The sequence below is a fragment of the Anopheles gambiae genome, chromosome 2 (genome assembly GCF_943734735.2).
Source record: "Anopheles gambiae chromosome 2, idAnoGambNW_F1_1, whole genome shotgun sequence".
NCBI classification, from domain to species: Eukaryota; Metazoa; Arthropoda; class Insecta; order Diptera; family Culicidae; genus Anopheles; species Anopheles gambiae.
Window position 1 is genome coordinate 44,682,870 of NC_064601.1, and position 26,673 is coordinate 44,709,542.

At 47.6% G+C, this 26,673-nt stretch overlaps 1 protein-coding gene across 50 annotated transcripts in view; it reads right to left on the reverse strand.

Annotated features, from left to right (window-relative positions):
* Positions 1-26,589, reverse strand: part of LOC1269481 (C-terminal-binding protein) — a 46,409-nt gene extending 19,820 nt beyond the window's left edge. For 11 of the 50 annotated variants that reach the window (XM_061651298.1, XM_061651287.1, XM_061651304.1 and 8 more), the window contains exon 1: positions 26,403-26,589. The gene's annotated coding sequence lies outside the window, so the exon portion shown is untranslated. Of the gene's footprint in view, positions 1-10,257; positions 10,297-23,867; positions 24,121-25,886 lie in introns of all 50 variants that reach the window. The other 39 variants (XM_061651295.1, XM_061651275.1, XM_061651261.1 and 36 more) reach the window with 18 other exon arrangements.
* Between the last annotated feature and the right edge of the window lie 84 nt (positions 26,590-26,673).

Sequence of the window (26,673 nt, forward strand, 5' to 3'; positions counted from 1 at the left end):
GAGTACTTTGGAGGGAAAATTAATTTCCTCATTTAACAGTGCCATTAGATGATTTATTTCGCAAAACAGAAACTGCAGAGAGAAGAGCAAGTCGTTCTACCTTCCCCGTACATTTACATTTTTGCTTCACAATTCCTACACTTTTACAGCACAGACGACCACCAGGGATATGAGCACCAATGTTTGGGGAAGTTTTATGTGTAAAACCTGCCCAGCTTTCCAGAATATTACATTTTTTTGCCATTTTGTTTCGAAGGAAAAATGAAAAAATGAAGGAGAATAAAAAGCATCACTTTCATCATATGAACAATGAATGCCATATCATGACTGAGCTATCCAATATCAAGCTCAATTTGAGAAGTCTTTGCTTCGAATTTGCGTTGGAACTTTAAATTGGTTCTGGAACTTTTGGACTTGTAGATTAAAATACATTTCCACGAAAAGTTCACAGACGTATTTTGATAATAAACCTGCACAGAAAAAAAAACCTTGAGTGACCTTTTTCCTTTGAATTTGGTTTGGTTTTTTTCCTTCCTTCCTACTAACTACCAATGAAACAACGGTAAAAGTCGATCAAGAAAAGTAAATGCAAGCGTTTTTTGCTTTCTTTTTCGCTTAGAACGCATTATCGGTTTCACCATTCGCTTCTCGTGTGCCATTCAAGCGAATTAACAAACACGGTAGCAACAAAAACACACTCTCATAACACATTTCTTTGAGGGCGCATTGCACAGCTACCTAAGCATGAGCATTAGCCATCAACGAACGGGGTCGGGGGGAGGAGGAAAGTTCGCGGAAAATATCAATGGTAAATAATTTAATCTAACCAATGGTAGAGCACCATTCCTATGGGTTCAAAATGTAGCCCATGTTTACCACTCCCCACCCAGCTCAGCATTGCTGTGTGTTACGGTTGATTTGTAAAGAGAGCAAAAAACGATGTTGAAACCGAAAATAACACAGTGATGAATATATCGGCAGTCACACATTATGTGTTCCACCATTCCCCCAACACTCGACCTACACCGCTCTTCAACGACCCTTTCCTTCCATTTTCCGACACATACGAAAGCAGCAATCCTATACTTCTTGACACATATGTGCATTTCTTTTGTCTCACTTGAATATGCTGACCTTGTTGGATTTCGTTCGTGTCCTCAGTGTTTCATAATGGGGCCACCAACGGTCCCCCGACTTCGGAATTGTTTATAGATGCGTCAGCAGAAAAACGCTCGATGATACACACACACGGCGTACGATGGGCACACGATGCGTTAAAGGGTACGTTTAGTCTCAAAAGAAAGAAAGAAAGATTCGCTAGCTAAACAAAATACATTGTACATGGAGGGGGACCTCTTTTACACTTATGCGGAAAGTGACAGACAACTATTTTGCACTGCTAGCAAAATTGCAACAATGTTGGTGATAATAATAGAATATTCTTTGTTTTGCCACAGCTTCCATACGGGAATATCCTGGAGCCAGCAGATTGAACAATGCGACAAAAAAAACATACTTTCACGCCGCAAGACAAAGAAAGACAAATTTTGCACGAATTCACCAACCGTTTGTAACCAATAATATATAACTCGAGCTATTTATTCGCGAAAAACAAGAAAACCACTCGTGCATCACCACACAGCACCAACGATCCCAAAGCGTTCGAGCTAAGAATAGATCGATAACAGAAACAGCAGTAGACGAGGGGCGAGGGAGTAGATGCGGGCGAAATACTTTTGCATACTTTTCATTTTTTGTTGCCTACCCTCTCCTCTGCTCTGCCCTGAAATGCTCCACCACTTCTCAATTGACGCACCGTTTTCGTCGCTTGCCGCTACACAACGATGCGCCACCCCGAATGCGTTCGGAGTCTTTCCACTGGCTTGGGGCTTGACCGAAGCGATGAAAATAATGTATATGCTTGGTCTGCCAGGTGAATCGAGCCGTGCACAAAAACAAAACACTTTCCGCACTACACACATATCCCGCAAAAAAAGTATGGGGTGTATTGGTGGGAGGTACAGACAGAGGGGTTAAGTAAAACGGCGGCAAACGCACCACACGTTACGCGATCAGATGTTCTTTAGGCTGGCGAGGAAGCAACAACAAAACAACAAAAAAACAGCAGCAAAGCCAATTTCGTAAATGAAACGACCGGATTTTATTATTTCGCACAACACAACAAAACAGGGCGGCGCAGTGGTGGCGGCGTCTTAAAAATATCCGGGCTCCCCGTAATGAGACAACGCTGGTTGGTGCAACCCGTTTGTTGTGCGTTTATTTTGGGGCCGAAAAGATTGGAAAATAAAACGGAAATAAACACGGGCGACGGCGCGGAACAAGAAATCGGTTTGAGTTTTTTCAGGAAAGAGAGAAAGAGAGATAGAGAGATGGGTGGCACGTAAAGGTCATGGCTTTGTTTGCAACAACGTTGATTGCAAGGCGGGGGTTTTTCGCATTAGGAAGCAGTAAAATACAGTTTTTGATCTGTTGGGAGGGGAAAATGAGGGGACAGACAAGAGAGTGAAAACTTTTTTTAAACCGATGTGTTTTGCATTCGTCAGATTTTCCGCGTGACGGATATGTACGACGATATTTTCGACCATCAAAACAACAAATACTATTGTGGGTTGTTTGACAGACGGCGTTGGTTACACGATAAAAAGGAAAATAACATTTAAACAGCGATTAAAGTACGATCAATTGTGCGCGTTATTATCGCGTTTAGTGATGAAACTCATCAAATGATTTAGCAAAACAAGAGCAGCAATTCCCTTTTTTATATTTCGGCATCAAAGTAAGACACGTTGCGGAAATCGGAAAAACTGCAAACAATATTTGTTCATCTTTTGAAGCTGAATCATCTGAAAAAGCTTCGCAATACGTCACTGAATTAGCAATGCAGGAAATAGTTATTAATAAAATTGATTTACAATCGTTTTCCCTCATTTGCCGCTGCAGCCTATGCAGCCCTATGCAATGAAAAGCGATCGCATCTCACAAAACTAAATCTCAACACCACCACGAGGCGCGGAGAAAATCCGCAAGACAAACACAACATCGAAGTGTTGCTGCGCTGATTTTCACAACCATTCGGTGTATTAAATTTAGTTCATATTTTCCGCTATCCACTACTGCAGTGTATGTATGTGTGCCCTGTGTGAATGTGCAGCGCAAAAACAAGCGTTACACTCTCCCACCTACCCCCTCCATCCTTCTGTTACAAATCCTTCAGCAGAGAAGCACCGGCGGTCATTGTCTGCCGGGTCGTCTGGTCTTTCTTCGCCGGTTGAATATTTATGTCGCTGGCAACGTCAATAACCGCGCACCACACTCCGGGGGCGCGATGGGTGGCGAGAGGCTTGAGATGGTGCCAGCGCGTGCGGACAACACACACGGGTGGTACATGCTCGTTCGGTTGGCTTGGCTCTTGAGGATCGGGGTGATCGTGTTTGAGTTTTATGATCTGCGGAAAGGCAGCTCTCGCGGCACACGGTACACCCAACCAAGATCGGAGAAGAAGCAAACTGAGCAAACGACAACCCCCCCCCTTCAGCCCCAGTCGTCATTCGCCAACCACCACCAGCGCGACTGTCCTCTCTCAATTGCCACCGAATCCGAAAAGGGAGGTAGAGAGGCACACCATGCTAACTACGCAGATGTTATTTAAATATACAAACATCGTTGAAGCTATTTTTAACCCGAACAGCTCCCGACCTAATAGTCGCCCCACACACACACACACACATTGTGAAGAATGGTCATCTTACGGCGCATCTTACACACAGCCAAGCGCTGCAAAAGCATCCCCTTGCAGTTGCGCTTTTGGCAAACCAAAACTCTGAAGAGAAATCTTGGAATGCATGATAATGGCGTTGCAACGCAATGCTAGACTGAGACTGGAGACACACAACAGTGTATGACAGGCCGCACTGTTCCTGATTGTTGATGAGCAAGCAGGCAGCTTCCATTTTCTCCGTACACCTATCACTCACACACTGACTGACTGGCTGTGTGCTACACGATCGGAATCATTTATCGATTGATATCGATGAGAAATGTACACATCCCTATACAGCCATACAATTTACACATGCTAAAGTGCGAAATGCATCACGCACCCTCTTCCTCCCTGTCTGTCCCCCTACTACCAACCTGAATGCAGCGGAACATGATGCAACTCATCTGTTGTGCTAAGTAACACCAAATGCTACGTGCGAATTATGGGTGGGGACATGCTGTGACAAATTTTAGTCACACTCTTCTTCTGTTCTCGTTGAGCAGACCTGTAAATAACACAGTTTTCAACGGTGACGTGTCCACTAAAAGCATGTACTGTTGTATGGGCATTAAATTCTCATTAAAAGAGTGTTGAATGATCAAAACAGCGGATTCAAAAAAGTAAGTGAATCAATGATTGAGTCAGCAGTTTCAAGTCACCGCTTGCACTGCTGCAAAATAAAATGTTAAACGGTCGTTTATCGGTTTATGTCTAGAAAGAATTCGTTGGTCAGATGTTAGGGCATTTGGATTTTATCGATTTTATTGGACACACTTGTACATCACAAAGATATAGGATACTTCTGCTCCTGGCAATAGTTTCATAGAAAACCAAGCTCTCAGTTGACTAAGCGATAAGCAAAATTATAGAAATGCTCAATATTAATCGATCGTGATATTGATTTCACATCGGCAATAAAAAAAGGCATCAGGAAGACTAATGACATTGCTCGCTATGCGAGATTCTACTCGTTAAGAGGGGTATTTGTTTTGCATTTAGATTTGCTTGATATACGAATATGGTAATAAGGGGGCACTCGTTACGAGGTGTTCCACTGTATTTTCTCTTGCTGGCAAGCTAATTAGACTCAATCAGACGTGCGATGAGAGGCTTTTTTTTAGTTATAGCAGCCGAAGAGTTTTTCATGAGAAGCATTGTATCAAAATAATAATATTTCCTTAACCAAAGCAGAAATATTGCAACAAATTAAAGCAATACCAAAGAAACCAATGCCAATGATACCAATGAAAATGAGAACCAAAAGTGCATTTTTATGTCACAACCACATTCGATGCACGTTTAGTGGTGGGCCCGTTTCATTACTTCCCTCCACAGTAGTGATGAGCTATTATTTTCTCAAGCTCACCCGAAAGCATGCCACTACTCACGCCGCCCCGCGTACTTTTCAGTAGTTTGCTTATCAGTATGCTGATGCTGCTGTTGTACGTTGCCGGTTCGATAAGCGGAGTATAGCAAAACTCACGATCCGTGTGTGCACGACGTTTGTGTGTCTGTGGTGCAATCAAGAAAGCGCAAAGAAAAACAACCAACACAACTAGGAAAGCATCTCCGCCTTCGTTGAACGTCGCTGGCTTTAAAAACGCGTCAACCCGCGTCCTCGGATGCCCTTCGGAACAAGGTCTCTCGACTTCGTGCAAAGTACACAGCAACCTTGAGCCGAGTCAAAACGGAACACAAACACACACACACACACGACGCTCCCCTATCGGTGTTGCTGTCCCCACCTCCATTATCAGCCACCACCACCACCCGGGGGACCGACCCACCGACACGCTCAACGAACCGGACGGCGCACACACACGACGCGCGGGTTTCCTTTCTACCTTCATGCTTGACACCTCCTCTCTCTCTCTCTCTTGTTCTGTATGTTCGCTGTGGGGGGTTGCTGGCTGTGTTTCGAGTGTTTCGCCGATCTATGACGAATGGGTGGAGGAGTTTGGTGACAACGCGCACTGGCCGCGGGTGGTGAGAGGAAAAAAGTCGCTGAGCTAGTGCACCCGACGATGACAAGCTAAGCACGATGGGGGGTGGGAAAACCAAAAAAAAAAAGACGACGACAGCCACACACAATGCTAGTAGTTGCGGTGGGGGCAGGGTAGGGGCGTTAGGGCGCAATAACAGAACGTGACATATATCAAAGCGTGCAAACGTTTGTCATCCACAAGGAGAAACACGTTCGGCAAGGAAAGGGAAGATCGGTTTCTCGTATTTTTGCGTTAGATCTATGCAACGATAGAAAATGGTTTATGACAGGAGAATCTCTCACATATTTTTTGACGTATTTTTGAACTAGAATTATACATCTTCAAAATAATTAAAAGTAGCCTTTTTGCTCGTAGAACTTCTAGAACGTAAGCCAGCTTTAGCTGTCTAGAAATATGTTTAAAGATCTTGACCAAGTAGTTGACATACCGCTTCACGTGGTAAACTAGTACCTCATAACAGTTAGATGTTAAGGGTAGAATATTGCGAACGGAAAATAAAATGAATTTTCGGCTCTGTTATCTAACTATAAACAAAAGAACGATCAATAGATTGAGTAGCTGCCACCTTCTAAGCGGCAAGTTTCATCGAACTACTGAGAATAATGTACTTTAGGAACATAAGCAGTGCTTAGTCACTGCTTTAGTTTCATTCATCCTTCAAGCGAAACCATAAATCCAATGTACAGACTTGATTACAGTCTGTTCCCGAGTTAAGCGGTTCTCGACTTACGCGGATTCGGAGATACGCGGTTTTCTTGATTTGACACATCAACTGTCAAATCAGTGCAATTTGCTCCAAGAATTGTCCAATGCAGTAAAAATTTAATTTAAATATCAGAATGATTTGCACGAATCGTATCTAATAAATGACTAAGTGTATACAAATACAAAATTGAAAAAAAATATCGAGTAATCAAATGTCATTTGACTGAAAATCTCGAAATTCGAGTTACGCGGATTCCTCGGGAACGCACAAACCGCGTAACTCGGGAACAGACTGTAAAGCGATACCATTTCCCCAATTACGTAGTATTGCTACAGATATATACAGTTCCGACCCTTCCATACTTGCTCACACACAACAGAAGTTATCAATTCCCAAAAAACGAGTACGCGCATTGCGAAAATGGTAAAACCATCATCATCATGCTTTCGCGCCACGCCGAATGGACGAGTTATGAATAAAATAAAAAAAAATGGTTGCCATAAAAGACTTGTCAAACCAAAACGTAACGGAGCAGCGAAAGAAGAAGCAAAACCCTACCGCCGCCACCACCACCAGCATCAGAGCGCGCAGCAAACATGAAAAAATAAAATTTACCCAACCCAGCAAACAAAATATAAAACAAGTAACCACTCAAAACATGTCGTGAATAATAATGGAAGCAACAATCGCTGAAGGTGAACGAAGAGAGAAAGGGAGCATCAACAACAACAGCAACAAATAGCCATTGGAATCATGAAATGCAACAGCAAATCGGTCACAAACAACAAAAGCATACGAAAGGCAAACCACTGAACGGTTTGTGAAGCGGTGCGGGTGCCGGTGGATGATTCTGAGGGTGCGGGAGACACAAACTTCCACGTCATCCTGCCGCTGTCTGCACTGGTGTGGTGACGGCGCTGCAGAAGGTAAAAAACGGTAACACACACTGGTGGCAGTGGTAAAAACAATGGCAATGAATGCGTAACGAAAATAGCAACACACAGAAGAAGAAAAACGCCAGCAACGCTCTCCCCCCAAAAAGGTGGTGAGAAAATGGGAAGGTGAACAACAACAGCAGCGAACGAATAATATGTAACAAGCGCACAAGCGTCGCAAAAAGACACCGACCAAGGGAGAGAAGCGGAGAGAGACAGAAGGAACGAGAGAAGGCACTACCACCATTGCCATTCCCGGCGCTCGATCGAGAAACATGATAATCGAAGAAGCGAAAAGTAAATGAAGCAGAGAGCCAGCAGCCAGTGCTGCGACCGGAGACCGAAAACCGAAGCAGCATTGCGCGGAAGGGATGAACAGAAATGATTGTACACCACCGCGGACACCGGTATATCCCTTCGCTACTGACTCACTTCACACAGCGCCATCCAACCCACAACAGCACACACACACGCGCGCGCATACACACGTAGTCTTGCTCAGTGACGATCTCCAGAGGTTCGTGGTCCGTTCCAGCCTTCTTTGGCCATCTTACGGCCATAAAAGTACAGCGCAAACACCGTGAATTGCCACAACAGCAACAGCAGCAGCGTATCGAATATGGGCACACACCAAGGCGCGTTGTGATTTTATGACGCGCGGCTGGAACGGGGGAAGGAACGCGCACCGCCGCGCAAGGGAGCCGAACGATGCCGAAAGAAACACGGAGGAAGAGCAGCATAAAGAGAGTTCGATGTCGGCGGGGCCCCGTGGATAATGATGGCAGCGCGGCGGAAAGGAGGCTATACAGTTTCGTGTGGGCCGGCAGCCCCAAGCCGGGGCCGCTATACACATGCGGAGAGTTTAGCCAAAGGCAAGAGCAAAAAGCAAATCGACACTCAGCGAGAGGGAGCGAGAGAGAAAAAGAATTGACCGCGAACGAAACACGTAAGGGGGCAAACAAAAGCAAAGGAAAACACAACATCATCCAGACAGGCATGAGAGGGAGGGGGGGGAGCAGGTAGACAGCGCTGGAGGAAGTGTGTGGGAGTGGCTGACCCCGAGAAGGGCCGGGGGCGAATGGGTAGAGAAGCGTAGGGTAAATGGGCTTTTGGTTGGCGGCGGTGGGAAGGAAGACCGATCTACAATGAAATAAAATGGCATCCAAAAATTCACATCGCTTGGGGTCGGCCACTTTTCTTCTTACTGCGGCTTTTCTTCCTCCGATTTTCTTGGGCGCTCTTGCATCAGCTACACACGCCAAGCCGATCTCTTAAAAACTGGATCAGCAAAGCGTTGGTATTGAAGAAAAAGAAAAAAAAACACCATAGAAAAGATGTTGCTGCACCGATTTATTTCTCTTCTGTATCTGCGCTGTTCCATTTCGCTCCTTTCCGTTTTTTTTTTCACCCAGCGACCCAACGACCGACGCCCAGAGCGAGCAGCTTCAAAGTCGATTGGAGCATTTAAGCATTGCCAGTACCTCCGCCGATGCGAACTTTCCCTTAAACGGGACCGTGTATCGTTGTTGTTTTTTGCTTTTCAATTCCTGCTTTGATGTACAATTTGCTATTATAACCACACTTTGATGTACATCAAAACGCAATGCTTTTTCGAATTTGTCCATTTATGTGTCCTTTCTAGACCAAAAAAAATACGGATCCACCAGCACTTTACGAGTAATGAGCGCCTTTTAAAAGGTATAACCCAAATTTTGCACCACCCACCCGCACCAGCGCGGGTAGATAAATTGAGCTGCTCCCTTCGTTCAGTCCCTCCGCGGTCAATTCGAAATTAAATATTAAAATCACTCTTGTTCACCACCCACCGCCACACCTCACCCATATGTCCCACGTGCGCAATGGCAATGGTTGAAGAGGAGGGGGAAGGGGTTTGAAGGGGATGAAAACACATCAAAGAGGGGGTTATTGCGAACAAAAGTATCGTCTCGTCACGCAAAACAAGCGCCGCAGACGGACGCGAGCGAGCTGGCCGCTGAAGCTGAAGAGCAAGAATAATTGCACAAACATCCCAACCCAACAACAACAGCCTCAAACTGTCTCATTCTATTCTGTGGTCATGGGACACTACTCTCTCACTCTCGCGGGAACCAACAATCATTATTCGCGTGTTTTTTATTCTTTCGCACCGGAAACGGATTGAAGTAAGACGGCGAGAAAGAGAGGGGAAACAAAACTGCTCCAAAGAGACAAACACCACACGATGGCCACGAACGAATATGCTTACATTCACAGTCGCCCGTCTTCCTTCCATCTTCCCACTACATAAGCTCCCAACCAAACACACCTTTGAGGGTTGCTGTCCTGCTGCTTGTGGGTCATGAAGGGGTAGTGAGTGGCCCGGCTGTTCCATTTCCAATTCCACTCACCAAAAAAAACCCCCATCAAGCAACGCTCGGTCAAGGGATTCGGTGGTGGTGGTGGTGACACGCCTCGCGCGAAGGTGAACGCAAAAAGGTGAAAATCAATAAATCACCACCATCGCGCGCGCGTGTCCACAGGTTCGAGACCATGCGGTGGTCGGTTGGTGGCGTTTTGTGTCTTATTTATTTTTTCGTTTTGTGCGAGGTCGAGGTTATTTTCTACACCATTACACAGGGCACTAAAAATGAGTCAAACGCGTTTTGCCAACGACGGATGAGGGAAACAAACGCTTCCACCACCAAGCACCGAGTACTTCGGGCAATGTTTTATGAGGTGTAAGTCGTAGAATGACAGACTCTAGGCATACAGCAAGAGAAGAAACACTAAAGGATCTAATTTTTCCAATTCATTTCTTATTCTGATTGACCCATTAGTACGCTTACTTACCTTAAAATTAGTAGAAGTGCGGAAAGGAGCAATGAAATTCTGTAACAAAAAGAACCAAAGAGAAAAAAATCGTTATTAAAACCATATAGAAAACAGACAAATTGATGAAAGGCTAATTGGCCAAGATCTTATACCTATAACTTCAGTACCACTAACTGTAACTTCAACTTTTGTATGGAGCTAGGTCACTATTCCAAATTCCAGGGTCGTACAGAATGGATTTTGAATTCTTTGCAATGTACCAAATAACAAAACAGATAACATCATAATTGATTACGTTAAATAACATAAAATGGAACTAAAAAAGTTGAACTTGAAAAAAAACACACACACATACACAATACATCGTTTAATCTCCCGTAAGGGCATTTGAGCCGCCAAAACAATGATTTCCAGTGAAAACAAAAAGCAAAATATATGCCGAACACACACAAAAAACGGATCCATATCAACCGTCACACATCGTAATCGCGAGCACAACAAGGAAGGAGCTTTGTCTAGCGCACACATAAATGATGTCGCTGATGTAGCGACAGAAACGGAGAGAAAAAGAGGGACCACGACCATAATTAGACCCAGTCCAGTAAGTCATTACCGACAGACACACAGCTGATGATAACGAAACTAACACCCCCGGGTGGGAGAGGAGGGGAAGAGAAGGGGTGATTTAGACCAAGCTCTTACACAATCCATGTGTGCGCTGTAAATAGAGCTTAGGAGACAAAGTCTTCGGAGAGAAAAGCGTCTGCGCTCATCAAAGAAACTGGCAATCGACAATTGTGTCTTTTAAGTTTGTGGCGAATCATACACACACACACACTCGCGCGATGTGTTATGCTCCTCGTAAGCTCCTACCGCCTCCCCTCCGGCATTAGCCGTGGCAATTCCACCCTGAAAGCCATCTGGAGATAAGGAACTCCCATACATCATCGGTGTGCGGTGGTGATTTTGCAACAAAACACAAATGCTTATTGGCCCCAGAAGCATTGCGAATAAGAGCGCGCGCGCAATGTGTTTTTTCCTTGCTTTGTTTTGTTTGCAGCTGATTATTTCTTGCCACCTCGTGGCGCTTCCCGGCAGCCGCACACAGCCACACACACACACACACACACGAGTGATTTTGGTGAGGAGGTGAATGGGGGTCACACATGTGGGGTGTGGTAGTGATTATAACAAGCATGGGAGGATGAGCGAGATAAATGCAACAAAAGTGCTCCAAACACTCTCATGACCGTCGTCTCCTACTTGCGCCTCTCCTACTTGCGCCCGTCCCTCTCCCCATCCTCCAATCACGTCTTGTAAGCTGATAAGCAGTCGAACACACACACACGCACTCCAAAGGGTTATGGGAGTAAGTTGCAGTTGGAAATGATAGGCGGAAAAACAACAAATAAACAAACTACACTCCACCGTTTTCTATTCCCTGCGGGAAAAGGGCGTTACGGACGGACACACAATTTAGTGAATTATTAAACCGCCTGAAGCAAACCAGAGACCAGCATCCTAAACGAAGGGTAAATAAATAGGTCCTTCCTCTTTTACGGCACGACGAGGGAACGGAGACGGACGACGATTTGGTAGAGCGAAAGAAAAAATCTTGATCATTATCACATCGCATCCCGTCCCAACCCACCAAAAAAAAAAAAGCCAATATGGATGCTGCTGTGCTGTCCCTGCTGAAATGCATTTCTTAAACGCTTGCAATAACACACGGGCATCATCATCACTCGTTTGTGCGGAGAACGGGGGAAAAGAAACACAGACGCAACAGCTCAATAAACGCTTCAAAACCCGTAACTTTAAAATGGAAATAAAATCGATAATTGCCCACACGCGGGGAAGCAACGCAGAAGAGGACCGCGGGAGAGGTAAACTGATCCCAAAGAAACGCGCGACTTCAATCTTCCCTCCCCCTTTCGCCCTCTCTCCCCCCCATCCACGAGGCGCACAGAATCGAACCACTTAAAAGGTTACTTCGGTGTTCGGTGCTTCCATCGTTCCCATCTACCCTCCCCTTCATCCCTTTTAGCGATCATTCACTCATCCCATCCCCAGGGCATGTGAGTGTGTGTCTCACAAACAAAAAGCTGGTCCCGCTTCCCCGTCCGCCGCCGCCGCCGCCGTCTGCTACTGCTGGTCGTAATCGCATGAAAGCGGACTACAAGCGCACCTTTCAATGTAACACAAAAATGACGCGGACACACCACACACACACGTAACCTCACTTCTCATCACCTACGTCCAGAGGGGCGGGAAAGCTGACAACGCGAAGGGCAGTGGGAGGAAAAGGCAAGCTAAATAAAATAGTGATTTTAAACATTCTTCCCCTTCCATCGTTCTTTGCCACCGCAATCGCAGGCGCGCACGCATCAGCACACGCGTTTCCCGTTGGGAGCGGGCGCGCGTGATAGTAATACACATACAGTCACACACACACACACACACACTCAAGCTCGAAAACAACAACAAAAACCGCGACCATCAGTCGGCAACGTATCCGTCATCGCAGCGTCGTCGTCGTCCCTTGTCTTGGCGCTGAGAGGGTTGAACACGGGTGGGAAGAACCAGGGAAGGGAATTTGTCTGTGATGCATGGGAGGGATGGGTAGGATGGATGGGAAGGGGTTAGCGATTGGGCGGACGGAGGAAGAGCGACACACGGTGATGCGCCTGTCGCGGAAAAACCGGTTTCTCCATCGTACCGCGTCTTGTTCCTAACTCTTCTTTGCTCGCACTATCTCTCTTTCTCTCTCCCTCTCTGTGCGAGGTATGCCCGTTTGTTCTTCCTCTTCCACCATCATCACATCATGTTCTGAAGGCACGAGGCTTGGATTCGAGAGACCCTTGTGCTCATTGCTGGACACACGCAGCCCCGTCACAGCGCGCGTATAACTATGCTGCGCACTGTTCGTTGCTGGTTGCTGCTGTAACTGTGTGTTTGGACACCGCTATCTTCCACTTTTATTTATCACCCCTTCTTCCAATAACAACCGCCGCCGCCGCTTCTTCTTCTCCTCCTCTCCTTCTCGCTCTACTGTTCGATTCACCAGCGCAAGCCAGCTTCCATTCGCTTCCCTGCGTCATCCGAAACGCATGCAATCGAACCAGTTTGAAATGATTCTAAAATCGAATCTCAGCATCTCTTTCTTTCTTATGAGAGTAAGTGCAATGCAGACACACACACACATACACACGCCCCACACAGAGCGCGAACGTTTTTCTTTTTCCTTCTGCAACTGCAGCATCTTTTCTCTTGCGCGCTCGTCTCCTGCTGCCTGCACGCTAATTGAAGTCTTCTTGCCCTTTTCTTTCAACCCCATCCCCCATATGTCTCTCTCGCTCTTTCTGTTTCCCTGTAGTATCACCTTTTAGCAACGAGGAAGTGAACAGAACACACGCTGCCGCCGCCCCGCCCCGCTCCAGCACCCAGCCACACCAGAGTCAGGGTTTGAACCCTATTTCACCCTCAGCTCATCACGTGAGATGCACTACTACACTGTCCCGTTGGAAAACGAAAGAAGAAAAGGCCCCCTCTCTCCTGCGCGCATCTCAGCGCCACTGGCTTCCCTCTGCCGTCGGCGTGTGGTGTTTGCGCGTTCATTTCGCGCGCTCAATTTTACCCATCATTCAGGCGGGAGTGAAAACACACACACACCGTCGTTTTGGACATTCCGACCGAAGTTCGTGAAGTGGAGAGGCGGACAAGATTTAAGGATAGAAGGTTGCTATGGGCTACACACATCATAAGGGACTTCTCCGGCACAAGTGAAACATGAGGAAGAGACACAGAGAAGGGGGTGTATCATCATTAGCTTAGCAGGCGAATAAAATGAAGCAAGGGGTGGGTGCTGTGTGTGTGCGGGCGCGGGGCGACTCACTCTGACGCGCGGCTCCGTGGCACTACACAGCCGCCGGCCGGCGAAAAAGGGAAACAACGATCTAATGTTTAAAATTGAACCGTAACTGTGGGGGTGGTGGAAATGCGGTGGGTGAGCATTTCAGCATAAATAGCCCTAAATTTTAACAAGCACGGCATCCCCCCTCCCCCTCCGGTACACCCTTTTCTCGTGCTCTTCTTTGCGAAAAACGGCAGACGGTTGTGAAGTGGGGCAGCAGAGAGCATTTGGGAGGATGAAAAACGGAGAAACCAATTTCCCATGTGCTTGCTGGTGGTGCTGCCGGTTGCTGTATGGGAAGTGCGGGAGGCAGCAATGAAGAAGCGACCGGTGCCGCCGTGCTTCTTTCCATTTAGGTTCTCGGGTGGAAAATGAGATTTATTTATAAATCGTTTTTCGCCATTTTGCCTATTGATGCACACACACACGCGCGAGCGCGTGGGCTCACACACTCACACACGCACACACACACACAAACAAACAAGTGATGAAGTTTTCCGTTCCGGTTGCTTCACTGCCTGCCGTTGGCAGATTAGTTCCAGGCATTGATAATTTGAGATGAGGCCGGGCGGGAGAAGGCGGCGATCGACGGTTCGGTCGTTTTATTTTTCTTCCGTATTTAGTGTTGATGGCTTTAAAGTGAAATGGGAAAACATTTTCATTTTCCCTCGACTTTAAAAACAGCGCCCACATTGGAAGAGGTGGAAATTTTGCTCGGGAAATATGGTACCCAACCCCACCACACGCCCCCTTTCCATAACGCACTTCAATCGTTTGATTTTTTCCTTATCGCAAAGCACAGCACAGGAAGAAAAGCAGAAAACAAGAGTCTTTTGCGCCATTTTTTCTCGGCCAATTGAAAAATCGATAAGAGGTTGAAATATATATATATATGCTCGAATGACAATATTACTAAACGATGGCAGGAATGTAAGGGAGGGAGAAAAGATACTGATGATAAGATGAATGAAATGAGTATAATACACTTCCTAAAATGTTTTACTTATACATTACAAAAAATTGTGTTTTAAGATGAAATGACCGACATTAAGCTGGGGCAAATAATTTCGCAAAGGTTAAAACACATATTTTCTGTTCCCCACAATCCCCCAGTGCACCCCAGAAGTTTGTTTGAAGTTCAGCCGTTGTACTTTTTTTCTTATTTTTGCCCGCCTTTTATTACACGTTCACCCAACGACAACACAACGCGTTGCCTGGCAAACATAGGGCACATAGGGTGAGTGGGGGAGGGAGGTGGCTTACGGGAGCGGCGTGTTAAATTGCGAGCAAGATAACGTTACATTTTCCTTACCAAAACAGTTAAACAACCGTCAAACCGTCGGGGTCTGTGGGTGAAGCCCGTCCGGCAGCAAACAGCGCCGCTTGGTTGATAAGGAATGGCAACGAGAACGACAACGACATACACACCAAGGCACGCTCGTGTGCACACAGTTTGTGCAAATGGAGTCTCTCCATCTGCACACGGGGGAGGAGAAGCGTTGCATTTTCTCTCTCGACGCTGCAGCGCCAGTCTGTGTCCTCTCTTGCCATTTGCTCCCAGCGACCCCGCTCCTCTATCCTGTCTTTGTGTTTCCTCTTCACCCACTTTAATGTGGTTAAAATTACGTTCCATAGATTCCGGCAGACACGCATAAAGCAGCCGAAGGGAAGCAACAGCAAACGTACGGAAACGTACGGTGCGCAAGAAACGGCCAAGCAGTAGTGAGGACGTGGCAGGTGGTGGAAGAAGGTTAAATGCATCTCGCGCATTCCCATCGTGAGTAACGCAACAACATTGCGCCTTCTTGTCGTCTTGTGCTTCCACTCCGAAACTGTACAAATGGTACCGCACAACAAGCCATACTACCGCGCGCGCCACCTACAGAACAGGCATGGAAATAGAAAGGCGCATACATAACGAGCACATCGTGGGTCGAAATGCTTAAAACACGCGAGTGGGAGAGGGCGGTGCAACGTTCTTAAAGAGTTGCGAGCTGCAGTCGTTACGATGAGTGAGGTTAGGAAGATGCTGCGCTGCCTCGTGGAATGAGCGTCAAGAAAGGTCAGTGTTCACTTGCAAGCCACATTATTTTCGCGGAAGGGATGCTCGTGGCTGAGGATAGAATTGCTAGAATCTATCTCGAAAATGCGTTATGTTGAACACTCAACTAAGGCTAAGAATAATATTGTTTAATTATTTCACTCAAGGTTTTCTTCTTATATTTGCCGTAACGTCCTACACGGACATGCCAGGCCTATATACGTTTTGAGACTAATTCAGAGTACCACGTAGCCGGATAGTCACAGTCCTTGCTAGGAGGAGACGGTCTATTTTGAGCTTCAACTTATGATGGATATGTTATAGAGTCGTTCTAAGACCTACTTCTGACCTACGCTGCTTGCTGAATGCTCTTTCCACATTTTAAATTCCCTGGTCCAGTTTCCAGTAACGACAGCGCTCGCATCTGGAGTGGTGATGGGAAAAGTTAGCAAAAATCTGGTGTCGACTCCGATCCGACTCCGACAATTTCGGAACCGAACGAGGAATTTAGGTCCGCCCAGCATTATCCAGAGCCGTTTGAAATCATCCAGAGCCGTTTGAAATCATCAAGAACCGCTCGGAGTCGTCCGAAGTCGTCTGAAGTCATCAGTAGTCGTCGGAAGTCGTCCGTAGTCATCCGGAGTCATTCGGAGTTGTCCGGAGTAGTAGGGAGTAGTTCGGAGTCGTCCGATAACTCCGAATCCGGTAGACTCTGACCGACCCCTGACGACCCGGTCTCCGTGCGACTACGACTCTGGACGCCTCTGGACGCCTCTGGACGCCTCTGGACGCCTCTGGACGCCTCTGGACGCCTCTGGACGCCTCTGGACGCCTCTGGACGCCTCTGGACGCCTCTGGACGCCTCTGGACGCCTCTGGACGCCTCTGGACGCCTCTGGACGCCTCTGGACGCCTCTGGACGCATCTGGACGCCTCTGGACGCTTCTGGACACCTCCGGATGCCTCCGTAAGCTCCGGAGAGCACATCACTAATCTGGAGACACAGTGCTGTGCTCTCTTACATGTAAAAATAGCCGTCATCCAGTAAAGTTTCAATGAAAACTACACTTCTGGCGAAAAAAAAAACTTCCCAAAAAATTGTTGGGCCAATCTCTCCGTTCCCGGATTTGCATGTTTTCTCCAGTGCGCTCTCGGTTCTTCACAGTACATCCACCCACAACTGTACATTCCAGAATCATCACCTTGGAAACACAAACGAAACCATCTCCATGTTCCAGCATTCGTACGGTGCTGTGAAGGGAAGGAGCTCGTCCTCGGTTTACAATTTGCCGGTGTTCTTCATTCCAGTTCGAGTGAGCAGAAAGAACGAAAGAGGGAAAAAAGGTTACGACCAGTTTGGACCGTTGTGACGGGCAGAACGAGGAAGAGAGTTCATACGCGAAACAGAATCAAAGGTCTTCTTTCCATTTCCAGGCGTTCCACAAACGATGGAGACCAACCAGCAGTGGAAAATAGAATAAAAACCACATCAAAACCAACAAACGTAGCACCACACAGGTAAAAATGTAACGTTCTGCACTCTTGTGTGATTTTTTTGTTGTTCTTTTATTAACTGTCTCCTCGTTCACACACTCCCGGGTGTGTCTGGTTTTGATGTGCGTTCTCTTTCGCTCGTTGTCCTCAAACCACCTTTCACTTTAACCCGTTCGGCATCTGGTTTTTCCCGCCCGGCCTCTACACCGTGCACCAAACCCTCCTCCCTCTCCATGTCAAGCCAGAGCTGTGCTGTTTTATGCTACACAACGCATCTGCTTCCCCTAGTCTTGTCTTGGTCGCCTTGATTGCACGCGTCTCTATGCGCCCCGGCCATTTCATAGACACACACACACACACACACCGTGTGCCTTCTCGTAACGTTCATTCCCATCCCTTTTACATATCGGGTCGGGTGGGTTTTAGCACACAGCAGAGCGCGAAGTGAAGCATGAAAAGCTGAAAGGATAGAAAGGGCCCGTGCACCCTTTCTTCGTGAGTGCGCCAAACACACAGAGAGAGAGAGAGAGCACGTCGTGTGTGTTTGCTTGCCCGTCTCGACACAACGGTACATAACGGTATACACACACACCACACCTTCATCATCCTCACTTCATCTTCTCCAGATGTGCCCGGCGACATCATATACTCACACTTTCCGGCTGTTGCTAACGCTCAGAGGAGGAAAGGAAGCGTGTGATGCTGCCAGCCGCACGCCAGAACAAGAGGAATAGAGCTGTAGAATGTGGATGTAGGCGCATGCAAATATCTTTTACGTACGCACACTGCCGTGACGACAGGGACAGGTAAAAATATCGGACGACCCCAGCACGGCCACAAACGGCGGGAGGGATCGTCTAAATACGGAACTCTGTAGAAGTATCTTTGTGGAGCGCTGCATAGAGGGAAACAGATACCGAATTTAAACGCGTGCAATCGACACACTGTTCGTTAACAGCATATTTTCAACTACACGAAGTGTATTACATTTGACATCAGGTGGCTATATTTTTTTGTATTTTAGTTCGTTTAAACATTGTTGCGTAATTCATCCTTGAACGAGCAAAATACAAAAACAGAAATAAATATTTCAAACCGCAGCCAGCAAAGATCGATGAAATGTTTTAAAATGAAAATGATTGATTTATTACCGCCATTTCCCCGTCATTTCATTGCTCAACTCATTTGCGATGTAAACGGTGCCATTAAATATCGATGCAGAAATTGATTGCAAACGAGAACCAACGGCCATTCCAACACACCAACGGCTGTCACATAAAACACATTTTTGTGAGCGGTGGAAAACTGTGCCCAACCATAAAGCATCGTTCAAATACAGACAAACACACGGACACTGGACGGACAGACAGCAGAGGATAAGTAAAATTTCATCAAAAATGCCCTCGCATCGATCCGGAAAACAGCCACTGTGCTGAAATGCTTTCCCCCGGAACGATGGTGTGGAGAGAGAGAGAGTATGTGTGTGTGTGGGCCAAAAGGATGAACAATTCGAGATGAAACAAAGAGATCCTCCCTCAGAGCTACCCCCGCACCACCCAGAGCTTCCATCTCGTCCTCCTTCTCGGCCAATCGGGCGCCGCACTGCATCCTCTCCCCGTCCTGCAAACGTTTGCCAATCGATATACATCACACCCCGCCACCGCCTCCACGCCACCACCCAAAAGGGGCCGTCACGTGCAGCTTGAGAGAGACAGGGGCCGGGGGCACACGCAAATAACGAACTGTGACTGCAATGATGCAACGACGGTCCCCTCCTCCCTCGTCCTTTCGACCTTCTTCTGGGTATGGTTTAGCAGTCACGGACGAATGCCCCGGGGGTTGGAGACCGGGAGGAGCCGTGAGTCCAACCCATTTCACTGTCCCTTCGGATAAACACGAGCACGTGGTGACCGGAATTGAAAAAGGAACGTGGTGGTGACGGTGGTGGGAGGGAGCACATCCGTGCGCATATAGCTCCCCTCCGCCTCCTGCTCCTGGCTAGGAGAAAATCTGCCATACGCAGCACAGCATTCACTCTTGGATCGGCTCCAAATCCCTTTGCCCCACAGCTGGCACCGTTCAGCCCCGGATATGTGGAGACAGCAGGGCGGGGGAGGGAGGACGGATAGCCGAGGCGCGTCGTAGTTCGATGGCAATTTCATCAATTTGTGTATCTGTAATATGCAATGCGGAATCGACTCACTCTTCACGCGTGCGTGTGTGTGTGTGTGTGCGCATTTTTCCCCACCCATCGCCATGCCTTCCCCTCGGCTGGCCTCTGCTAAAAGGTAAAATTATTCATAGGACCGCAGCAGTGCTCCCGCCTAAGGGTGGCGCGCAGAATCTTTAACATGTAAAGCACCGAGCTAGAGCGGATGTACGCCAAATTGTCCAACGACAACACAACAAAAACGGGAGGGATGGTGTTTTAGGACGAAATCGATAATTTTAATTATTTCCCAAAACAACCGCAGGGAGGAGAAATGGATGGGTGAGACGAGAAACACGTCAGCATAAAACCCACGCGAACTACGAGGGACCTAAAATCAATTGCGATGGATTGAGTGTCTTTGTAGGGGTGGTTTCGCATTTGGAGCAGTGTTGGAAAGGTGGTGGCCATCATGTTGTTGAAAAGTGGCTTAAAGTAATTTATTGTACGTGCAACTAAACACCCCGCAGGAGTAGGATTTTTCACAGCTAATGCACAAAAATACAAAAATAGTTCATACCAACAAGTTATGAACAAAAAAACGAATCGGATGCATATCATGTTGTAATAACTGATCAAATGTAGTTCAATACATGTATAAAATACACACACTTATAGGTTAATTTACCCATCGCTGTAGGCACACAAATGTAATGCTTTAGCACTGTTGGGTTTGCGAATCTGGCCTTAAAAACGATCTCAAATCGACGGCTTTACGATCCAAAAAGAAACACCCACGTGTTGGTAATCCATCCGATTATTCGGAACGAGTAGCTCCATTTTCCATCCAAACCAACCCTCCCTCGCCTACAACCATCCCCTCACCGACTATTAATCGGTTTACTAACATATCGAGTTACACATACACACACACCCTTGACCTTCACACAAACAGAACGTAAAGGGGGGGGAGAGAGAGTTAATTAAATTTTACCCCACTAAGGTTTGTCCGCAAAACTTTTAAAACTGAAAGACCAAATTAAATTCATCCCCCAAAATCGAAGCGACCCAACCCCAACAACAACGCATGGACAATGGGGAAACACGCGCGTGCACGTACACACTCACACACACACACATAAATGCGCGCGCGATTGCAGTACAGAAAAGACGCGACACAGAGAAACAAACGATGTGATAGGGGGAGTAATGGGGTGGGGGGGAGGGTGGTACCACTGCATAAATCGCGAATGCATTAATGCAAATGGCCGGCCGGTTGGTTGTGGCGCTTCTGCACCCCGGCAAGAGATTGGCGGCGATTGCCTGCTGCTGCTGTCCGGTTGCGTTTGTTTTTTTGTTTCTTTCCTTTTACCACCCCCTCCAGCCCCGCAGCACAGTTCCAACGGACGGTCCGCGCGAGGAGAAGAGGAGTCTCTATCGCTCGCACAATGATAATCGGTATGCTCGTAGAGCAGAGCACAGTGAACAGCAGCAAACCAGACGGACAAGAAAGGGGGCAGAAGCAGTGTGTCGGTGGCGCTGTATTGAAGCAATTAAAACAAATGGACAAAAAAGGCGGGGGGTGAGAATTTGAAAGCATGACTCGAGGACGCACACGTCGGAGGCATTTTCATTTCCCTTCCATTGGCAGAACGTATTGGCTGTTACGCCTATACAGATGATCCAGCAGGCAGAACAACGGGGGTTAGACGAACCGGCCAAACAAAGTAGCGAATGAATAAAATTATGTGCGCCCAGCGACACCCTGCGGACAACACACTCTGCGCGCTCCTGAACGTTCTAGCTGCTCCATATCGCTCTAGCTGTTCCACCATTCCAGCTAACAATAATAACACACACGCACGAAGAAGAGCCAAAAGCGTTTGAAAAAGGTGTGCAACGGAAAAGAAAAACATACAATCGCATAAAACCAGAGAGACACACACAGAGAGCATAATATCACAAGCGTTTGTAAAATGGGTTTCCCCCTGTGGTGGTAAAGAGCAGTAGAAGCAACGAAACAGAAAAAAAAACAATCTCAATAAGAATCCAACACATCCCTCCGGCGGGGGCACACAGTACAAACCACCACGATGACACAGCAGCGCAGCAGCAGCAGCAGACAAGACACAAGCAACATTCATGCGGCATTGAAAGACAGAACAACCCAAAAGAAGAGAAAATAATCACCTCCAGCAAAGAAAAGCGAAAGAAGCAACGACAAAAAATGAAAAAAAGGAAACGAGCCTAGATGAAGAGCAAAATGGAGGGAGCAAAAAGGAAACCGATTTACGTGTTTATGGGTGTGTTTTCCTCCCTTCCGCGCGGGTGAGAGGAGGGCTGTACCAAAAAAAGAAGAAAAATAAGTCGCCTACAACACATCACCTAGAAGCCGAGGACACGGCCAGGCCAGTGGGTCTGACCCAACGCGACCCTTCTCCATTTCCCCCCGAACCACAACACTACCCCCACCCAACACACAACCCATCTCATTTCACCTCCACCCTTCACTACCACTACACATTGATCACGCTTGCTAAAAAAAAAACATAACCCCATCCCTCCTCCCTCCCCCCTTCCCTTGCCTGCTCCATAATGCTCCATAGCTTTCAAAGAAAGAAAGAATAAAAGTAACCAAATGACAAGCGAAAGAAGAAACGGCAGAGAAGCTCAAACACAGCGGAGAGGAGGAGGAGTTTGGGTCAAAATGCAAAAGCCGCGACCGGCTGGAATGATGGTGGCTTGTGAGGTGGGGGGTTGGGGGTTGAAGATCAGGGGGAGGAAGGCAGTGGCAAAGAAGATGAGGAGAAAGAGTGTGGCAAGACGAAAACAACCCCGCATCGAAACCATCATCATCGTCGTCAGCACCCCTCTCTCTCTCTTTCTCTCTCTCTCTCTCTCCAGGCAGGAAACAACCCGCGCGCTCAACAAAACCGGTGCTCTGTAGCATGTACATACACACACACTGCGATGCCGTGCGCGGTAGGGAGAAAAGGAGACAGCACAACACGAGCGAACGAGGAAGTGAGTAGAAAACTGGGCGAAATATACATAAAAAAACGGTCGAGAAACCGCACGGAATTGAAAGAAAGACAGAAGTTAACTCCATGAAACTGAGGGTGCTGGGGCGCTGCTGGCTTTAAAGGCGAGTTTGGGAAAGGGCAGCAGCGTGTAAGCTGATGTTGAGCAAAAAAATAAAAAAATAAAAGAGTGACGCTATTTTTTTAACCTTCTTTCCTCGTGCTATTCTTCTTCTGCGGCTTGTTTCACCACACACACACACACACACCGGCTGGAGATGGAGGGATCCGGGTTCGATCGTAGGATGCTGTGAGCCGATGTGTATGTGTGTGTGTGCGGTTGGTTGGGATGGTGGTGGCTTGTGGCCCGAAGCAGGAGGTCGTTTATTTTTACAAACACACCACCAGAACGCGTATCAGAGGCATTAACGGACGGACGGTGTTGGCAATGCGGCAAGTTACATGGTGTTAAATCAAAATCATTCCGTGCCACACACCACATAGCCGCACAGTGAGCGAGACAGATTATTTATTTGCATCCTTGGGCGAGGGAGTCCTCTACCGGTTGCGCACCTGTTTGCAGCAGTATCGATTGAACGCCGGAGGAGTGTGTGTTGCTGATAGCCGCTGCCGGAATCCGGTTCTGGTCTCGGCACCACCACGTGTGCGCGCATCATTTGCACAATGCAAATTGTCACACCACCAACCGTCAATCGCTCTGGAGGAAATGGGTCCTCGGACTGGTGATTAACAATGAAAATGTCCACTGTCTGACCCGGCCTGACCAACAGTTCTAGGGAACGAGCGTTCTTACGTGTAACACCAGCCCAGCACTATCTTTATGTAAAGTGAAATCGAAAATAGCACAACAAAAATAAAACCTGTTATACTATCCAACCGGCAATCGCTGGCCACATGATAAAGAGCATCAACGACACAAAGCCTGGTGTGAAGCCTAGATGAATGATAGAATAATTTATCAAAATATTTGTAATAATTGCGGTAAACTTACCTTTCATTCCTCCTTTCCGTTGGACATTTAATCGATTATTTTCCGTAATGTGCTATAGTCGTATTATCGATTACTTTAGTCTGGCTACGGCGCATTGAGTTAAACAGCTCACAATCGTTCAGTCTATGCTCAAACGCTGACAAAGTCCATATGAATGTGCCTTTCTTTGGATTTACTGTTTTCAATTACGAGCGTCGATCTTATCTGATTACACTCACACCCATACATACACACATTATTTCAAGTCCATTTCCTATTAGGATGCATTTACTGTACATTGATTTTCTAGCTGTCGCTTCGAGGGACACCACGCGCCTATTGGAACCATTGACAATTTCACTCACACCACGCCAACCCATAATTATGATATCAATGTCGTGTACATACTGAAATGTAACAGCAAGCTCGGACATTGTTCGATCTCTTCGCACGCATAGCAAGGACTCTGAATTATCCCGCAGCGTGATTCAACTATGTCTCGTAAGCCTGAGGAAAGCTGGCATGACCGCGAATTAGCTGATATTATTGATGCATTGGAAGGTGCATTTGCATTTAACCGAATCTCGCAAGCATCACGCACCCAAAACATGATGCATATGCATTCATTATCATCATCATCATCTGCATCATCATCATCAAACCTAAGCTAACAACAACAACAACAATAACAACAGCAATAAAATCAACTAACGTCATTCGCAAATAATGAGAATGACGACGCAAAAGCACGCGCTCACCCTTTCTTCCTTAAACAATCGCGCGTAACCTTAAACCGATGATTGCCCGTGCCGACGGGAACAGACGGGGGTAAGGGTCAGACAAAGCATGAGATGAAACGGAGAGGAAGGGGTTGGAGGGGGATGGAAACGCGCGTACTCGAGGTGAAAAATAAGGTTCGCTTCTCACTACAGCGCACCCGCACACCGCCGCCGCGCACACATCTTATTCCGTTTCTTCTGCCTCTTTACGATCACCACCATCGTAGGTAAGTAGCCACTTTCCATTATGCGCTCCAAACACAAACATACACACACACACTCACAAACGCACGTACACGCGCACCCTCACACTCACATCGCGCAAAAAGAAATGTAGCGCACCTTTTTCGTTGCCTGTCCTTCTGGCCAAACCAACCCCGACGGCAACTGGAAGGTACCTTCAGGGTGTGATGAGAAGCGAAAGAAGGGAGAGAAAACTAAAACGTTCTCTTCCTCCGCGTCTCTTTCTTGTTTGCGGCGACCCGTTGGCGGGGTGATCGCACAAAAACAGGAATGGTGAGCATGAGCATAGGCACGATGATCATGATGATGATGATGTTGATGAAGGTTAAGCGGCAAGAGGAGGTTTAGAATATTTGAAACGGTCCTGCTATCCATACCATTCCAGCCAGGTACACCTTTATATAGCGCGGCTAGCAAAAAAAAAGAATCAACACACACACAAACGCCGCACGAACAGGCGGGGAAAATCGTAACATCGCGCCGCCCGATTGTGCTCCACACACAGAGTGCTGCGATCTACAGCGGGAATGGTGCGGAGAGAGGGTGGGGGAGCATGGAAGGTAGTCGGAGGGTAAGGCGTTGTTTCTTGATTCGCTTTTCATGCCCCTTTCGCTTCGCTATTTCTTCTTCTGCTACTGCTACTATTCGCAGTGGCTTTGCAATCGACGCGCGCGACAATCTCGCGTTGCCTTTGGCAGAGTAGCCATCGAGCGCCACACACCACCACACACACGCGCGCACGAAAAGCTGACGCACACACTCACACAACTGCACGCACGCGGCCACAGACGCAGTGGAGAGCGCGCGCGGTCTTATACACATCCACTGTGTGGTTCCCGGTCTGTTTCACTGGGGTCCCGGTGATTTTGGCACCGCCCCACCCCACCCCACAGCAGCCTTTCTGTTCCACCGCCGGCGGTGTGGCCGACAAGCCGACGCTCCGTTCCTCCTTTCACCATCGAGCACACACACAAAATGACACATTCACGCACACACATACATACACACGCACACATACTTCACTCCTACTCTGCTTCCTCTCTGCGATGCTTCAACGTTGTTCCGGAAACACCACAGAGCGCCAGGGGTGAGAAAGAGACTCACTTCACCTTTAATTTCTGGCAACCAATACCGCGCACAGGCCACCGCCAGCAGCACACAACTTTTTCGCACACGGCGGCGACGGCGGCGTCGTCGTCTTGTCGTCGAGATTTTCAATTCATGCTAGCCGTGTTCAATTTTACCCACGAGCGTCACTAGCGCTGGGTGATAAATGGTTCGCACGCACAGTCGAGAACGCACTCACACACCGTCGACGCGGCTACTGCTGCCACCATTAAAACCGGATCGGCATCGCACCGGACGCGACGACGACGAGGCCGACGCAGCAGCAGCAGCAGAACAGTAGGGAGACACCGATGGAAAGAAAACCGCCGCGGCCTACCGATGACCTCGAGACACAGCCTAGCGGCACACACACGGCGGACACCCCTGGGGAAAAGGCGGCTTTTTCAGCTGCAAACCGTACACTTACGCTGCATCTAGCACCGGATCGGTCTTGCGATCGATTCGAGCGACATTTGCACACCGGAAAACGCCACACTGGAGCTGCTTGGAAGCAATTTTCACCGCCCGGTTCGATGGAGGAAAAAGAAACGCGTCGTCCTCGCTACCTTTCGAGTTCGAAAATGGTGGCGCGTCGGCCATGTTGCCCAGCGCGGTTGACAAGCGTTCGCACAACGGGATGCGCTCGGATCGGATTGGACAGGCAGCGTTGACGGTTGGTCGATGTGATGTTTCGAAAA